This window comes from Pseudonaja textilis, chromosome 15 (genome assembly GCF_049901715.1).
Source record: "Pseudonaja textilis isolate UNSWEBS1 chromosome 15, rPseTex1.2, whole genome shotgun sequence".
In the NCBI taxonomy this organism is placed as follows: Eukaryota; Metazoa; Chordata; class Lepidosauria; order Squamata; family Elapidae; genus Pseudonaja; species Pseudonaja textilis.
In genome coordinates, this window is record NC_142004.1 from 3144690 (window position 1) to 3149974 (window position 5285).

Consider the following 5285-nt stretch of genomic DNA (forward strand, 5'->3'; position numbering starts at 1 on the left):
CGGGTCGAGAAGGTCGTCAGTCCGCTCCGAGGCGCCTCCGGTTGCTTAGTTACGGGGGAGCTTGTTTGGGGGCCTATTTTATGAGTTATAGTTATTTGTCCTTTTTTATTAATTTTAACAATATTTATATTAGTATTTATATCATTACTCTTCATATTTATTATTTTTATGTTTATTATTGTTTAATATTATTATTACTATGTTACTGAAATGGTATAGGTTCTCCTGCTTGAACAGGGGGCTGGACTAGAAGACCTTTAAAGTCCCTTCCAGCTCTATTTTATTCCAAAAATATTCTACTTTATTCAGTCATCATTATTATTAGTGGCCAGGGCTACGGTTCTTCCTAGCCCTTTTTCCTGGCAGGGTGGGGGAAGAAGGGAGGCTGGGACTACAAGACCCATTGTTCCCAGACCTTCCTAAGTTGATGAATTAATCCTCTTTTCTTACTTTGGCACATCAAATTAAAAGGTAAAAATTCTTTAAACAGAATTTAAAGGTAAAAGAAGACAAAGCTATGTTTTTTCCCTTTTTAATTAAAGGAATAATAATTAAGAGGGCAATAGACATATAAGAATACCAATGAGATCCCAGGAGTTTATATCAAACCTCTATTCTTTAAAGTTATATCTATATGAAATGCATTTTTACATACATCATTTCATAATATATAATAATTACAATATTTTATATAGTAATTAATTACAATATTGTAATTAATTACAATATTTTATATTGCAATATTTTATATTTACAATATGTTGCATATTGTGTGTACATTTTATATGGACAGATAGATTGATCTCCATACAATATCCATGTATGTAAATATACAAATACATGCACATACAGGATTACTAATTATAAAATGAATAGCATTCTCCATTACTTGAGCTGCGTCAGATGATCTTTCCAAATAATCTCTTCCTTTATAAGTAGGCAAAACAATGAGATAAAAAAACAAAGTTTACAGAGAGAAAACAATTGTTTCTGTCTCCCATATTTAAAATACACTTTACATTTGTGACTAAGAATCCCCAAACCAGAAAGGCAGGTTCACTCATTTCAACACTTTATTTATCTTTGGGCAGCATCAAGAGTAAATTCCCCACAGGAATTGTACATGTTGGAGTTTTATGCATCCTGTCCTTTAAGAACAACTCTGCCTAAACTTGCTTACTCTGCTGCTTCGTTTTTGTTTAATTCAAGCTGCTTGCTAGTCACTTCTAATTACAATTTCCCCATTCCAATATCCCATCTAATTATCTCAATAAGTCATATGGATACCAATGTGGAGATGGCTGATTTAATTTTCAATTTCAAGTAATCCTCTAGTTCTGAAGCTCCATATTCTCCAAGTTAAGTTATATACAATGTAAGAACAAAGTTTGCTGGATGGATTTTAAAATAATGAAAAAATTAAAGCTAATCCACCACAATATGCTTAAACTAGTCTTAATCCTAAAGTTGCAAATCTAGTGACTGCCTTACTACTGGTACACACTCATTAACTTTTAACATATTAATTTTTCTGAGATGTGCAAATCCATCTCACTTGGCTATTTTATGATACAGTGTAATGTGTGAGAGTTTGAAACTTAATTTAACCAAGTTAAGTGTTATGTGTAAATTCTAATTCTGTCTCACATTAATAGAGAAAAATAGAGAAAAAAGGTAATTAATAGTACACAAAAATATAGTTTTATTACTTCAGCATGGAGTAGGCTATCGCTGAATGCAAAACTGTAACATTTATTATGCTATGAATAATCAAAAAGATGAGTATTTCTGCTCCTCTGAAGATGTGTTGGTAGAGGAGATTATGTTGAGAGTTAAACAGTATATTAGAAAAAATACGTTCTCTGCCTAAGAATCTTAAGAGCAATTTATTTCATCCTACATCCACTTTTCAAATTTCCCCTATCCTTAATTTACACTTAAAAATCCTTAGTTTCAGAACATGCCTATTCCAAAAGGCATTTCTTACCATTTTCATTGACTCAATTTTAATCAAAATCAGTTTGCAGTTGACATATTATTATCACTTCTATTATCAGATAATACTGACCCTTGACTTTCTGTTGCTTTATTATTTTTCATGTTCCTAAAAGGCTGCCCTCTCAGAACTTCCTAACTTCAGCAGGATGTCTGGAATCCCAAAATGGTGAGGATAGTTTGAACGTTGAGGGTGTGTGAAGTGTTGAAAAAAAATTGAGAACTAAGGGCGCATTGCCTTTTTGTGTATGTGTGTGTGTGTGTGAAAAGCAGACCACAACCATTCTCTCTCATCATTCTGTGCTCTGTGGCCCTCAAACTTCGGGGCATCAGGGACCAGTTCTGTGAGGGAGGTTTTTCCCTGGATTTGAGGGGGTCTGGTTTTGTTTGATGCCTGCATCCCTAGGATGGGACTTTTCTTGTTTGCATGGACCAGTTTCTGGCATGCTGTGCGGCCCAATGCCAGTTCCACAGACTGAGGGATTGGAGACCCCTGCTCTAAGACCAACATGGTGGAACGGGGGTCTCCTTAATCCATATCAACTTTCCTGATCTCTCCATATGAAGTTCACAACCTGTAGACTGATAATGCTCATCTATTCGATAGCGTTGCTTTTCCATAAGGCGTGCAACTCCTGGTTGGAATTTTAAATGCAGTTGCTTAATCGCACAGGCCCACAAAGACTTGCCAACCATTCTAGATCTCTGCCTAGCTATTCATGAAGGCACGCACATGCAGTTTGATATGTATGTTGCCAGGCCTGATCTTACCATGAGATTGGATGCCACCTCAAAGGATGCAGCTACAGGATGCAGCAACAACTTCCCACTGTCCCTTATAAATCTTAGAATTAGCTTGTGTTTTGCCACCAGTGCAGGTGAGACAGATGTGGTCAAAGGAGACAAATGCAACTTCCTCAATTAACAAGAGATAAATTTCCATGATGGCAACAAACCAGTCTAGGAGCTGGAATGTCCGGGCGCCACCGTTCTCCAATCCCAAAGCAAACTGAATCCTTATTTGCAAATGGAATTGATAGAAAAACTCCCATTCCTATCCACAGAGAAAGTATCATCATCGTTGTTGTTGTTGTTGTTGTTGTTGTTATTATTATTATTATTATTATTATTATTATTATTATTATTATTATTATGAAATACTAAATGATTTGAACCCCAGTGTGGCTAGCTTGCCCCAAGAAATGGCACAGAACCATTGTATAATTGTTCCAAAGGAACTCTTAACCCAATATTTGGAAGAAAACGTTGATGCATCTCATATTTGGGCATGAAGGAGACTTGGCTAGAATTTTAATAGAGTTTAAAGAAATGAACTATAGGCAACAGTGCAATTGATATCAAATCTCTTCTTGAAGAGAGATAGGTTTTGGGAAGTTTTTGGGCACGACAAATGGCAACGCTTGCGTCGTTAGTCACGGTCTGCCAGTGAATGCTTCGGATAATGCCTCGGGTGGGCAGGCTTTGACAGATGTACGCCACTAATCTTGGCTCTGTTTTAAGTGTTGGGAGAAACTTCCTGACACAGCCGGTAACAGGGTACAAAGTGGCATTTTCCTTTCAAAGACAAGAGCAGAAACCCAGGACGGCAGATTTAAAGCCGGCATTTTACTCATGCTGATCCGCTAACGAAGAAAATCCCCCCCAAACATTCAAACTTTCTAGGCCGTTTCAAGTGTCGGAAGAGTCTGCAAGGCTCATTTCCCTAATCTTAAGATATAAATCTTATTTTATGTCCATGCAGAAAAGATGCGCACTCTCTCTCTCTCTCTCTCCCTCTCTCCCTCCCTCTCTCTCTCTCCCCTTCTCTCCTCTGTTTCGGCCAACCTTGGCTGCGGTCAGATGACCTCTGTTCCTGAATGCACAGTAGCCACCATCCCCTTGGCTCGCTTCTCCTGTTCCTCTTACTTTTATTTTCAAGGGAAATGACAAAGAAACGCTGGCAGAATGAAGGGTTGTGAGTCATTGTGAGGCTTTGTCTCTTTTTTTTTCTTTCCTTTTTTCTTTTCCACAAAGTAGGTCGAGGAACCTGGAAAGCATAAACAAGTCAAACTGTACATTCACTGGCAAGTTAGGTTACAAAACAGCACATTCAACAACGGAGGGGGGACAAATTCCATGGAATCACAGAAGCTTTTCCATGGCTAGCTGGGCTTTTGCCAGCTGGGGTGGGGGAGTCCCAGAGGGAAACCATTGGCCAAAGGCAAAGGTTGTTTTTGTTACTTTTCCAGTGAACCCCCCCCCCCAAGGGGAAGGAAATTAACAATGCTGCAGCTTTAGGGCTGCATAGTTTCTTGGTCCTTTTTCATTACACAGGTATGGGGGGTGGGGGTGGGGGTTGCCTTCTCTGGCATTCCCCTGGCTTTGCAATAAGACTGTACCAGTGATGAAAGTTGTGTATGGATGTTTATGGGTGTGTATGAATAGGTACAAAAGACAGAGATAGTAGGGAATATCCTGTGTAGCGGGAAGCGGGTCCCCTATTCGAAGGGCTGTCACAAAGAAAATGGGTGTGTGTGTGTGTCAAGCTATTTTCCAAAGCACCAGAAGGCAGGAGAAGAAACAATGGATGGAAACTAATCAAGGAGAGAAGCAACCTGGAATTAAGGAGAAACTTCCTAAGAGTGAGGACAATTAACCAGTGGAACAGCTTGCCACCAGAAGTTGTGCGTGACCTTTATGAGTTGACATTGCACCCGCTCCATCCCTGGAGGATTTTAAGAGGAGATTGTACAACCACTTGACTGAAACAGTATAGGGTTGGACTAGAAGACCTCCAAGGCCCCTTCCAACTCTGTTGTTCTATTGTTCTGGGGATCAATTATACCACTTTGTAATCTACTATGATTCATTTTAATTATAGATAACTGACAGCAGGAAAAGACCTAGTGATCCATGGAGTCTCCCCTTTGAGTATTTTTCTTTTTTCCTTTTAATGAATTATTTTTAATTATTGTCTTTGCGTTTTATTGTTTTTATTTTAGTTTTTGTCAGATTGTGAACATGCTTATTTAAACTCAGTGACTGACAATTGAGCCACTACCTCTGCTGGAAGTTGGTTCCAAGCTTAATTATTCGTGTGTGTAGTGTATATATAAAAATCAGAGGGAACAAAGCACAAAATACAATTTTGTAGTCCAGCACCATGAGTGCTTTGGGGTTAGCACATGAGCCACAGAAGATACTTTAGGAGCAGATGAGGTTCCACTTTAGCTAGCTCAGTAATTTTGCAATGAATATTGGACATATTCTCAGAATCCCAAATGTGCCAA

General features: G+C 38.5%; 1 long non-coding RNA gene across 1 annotated transcript; it reads left to right on the forward strand.

Annotated features, from left to right (window-relative positions):
* Positions 1 to 361: 361 nt before the first annotated feature.
* LOC148124629 (uncharacterized) lies at positions 362 to 2959 on the forward strand. The gene is made up of 3 exons (XR_015739604.1): positions 362 to 471; positions 2112 to 2164; positions 2869 to 2959. It is a non-coding gene; the product is annotated as an uncharacterized LOC148124629 (long non-coding RNA).
* Positions 2960 to 5285: the final 2326 nt, after the last annotated feature.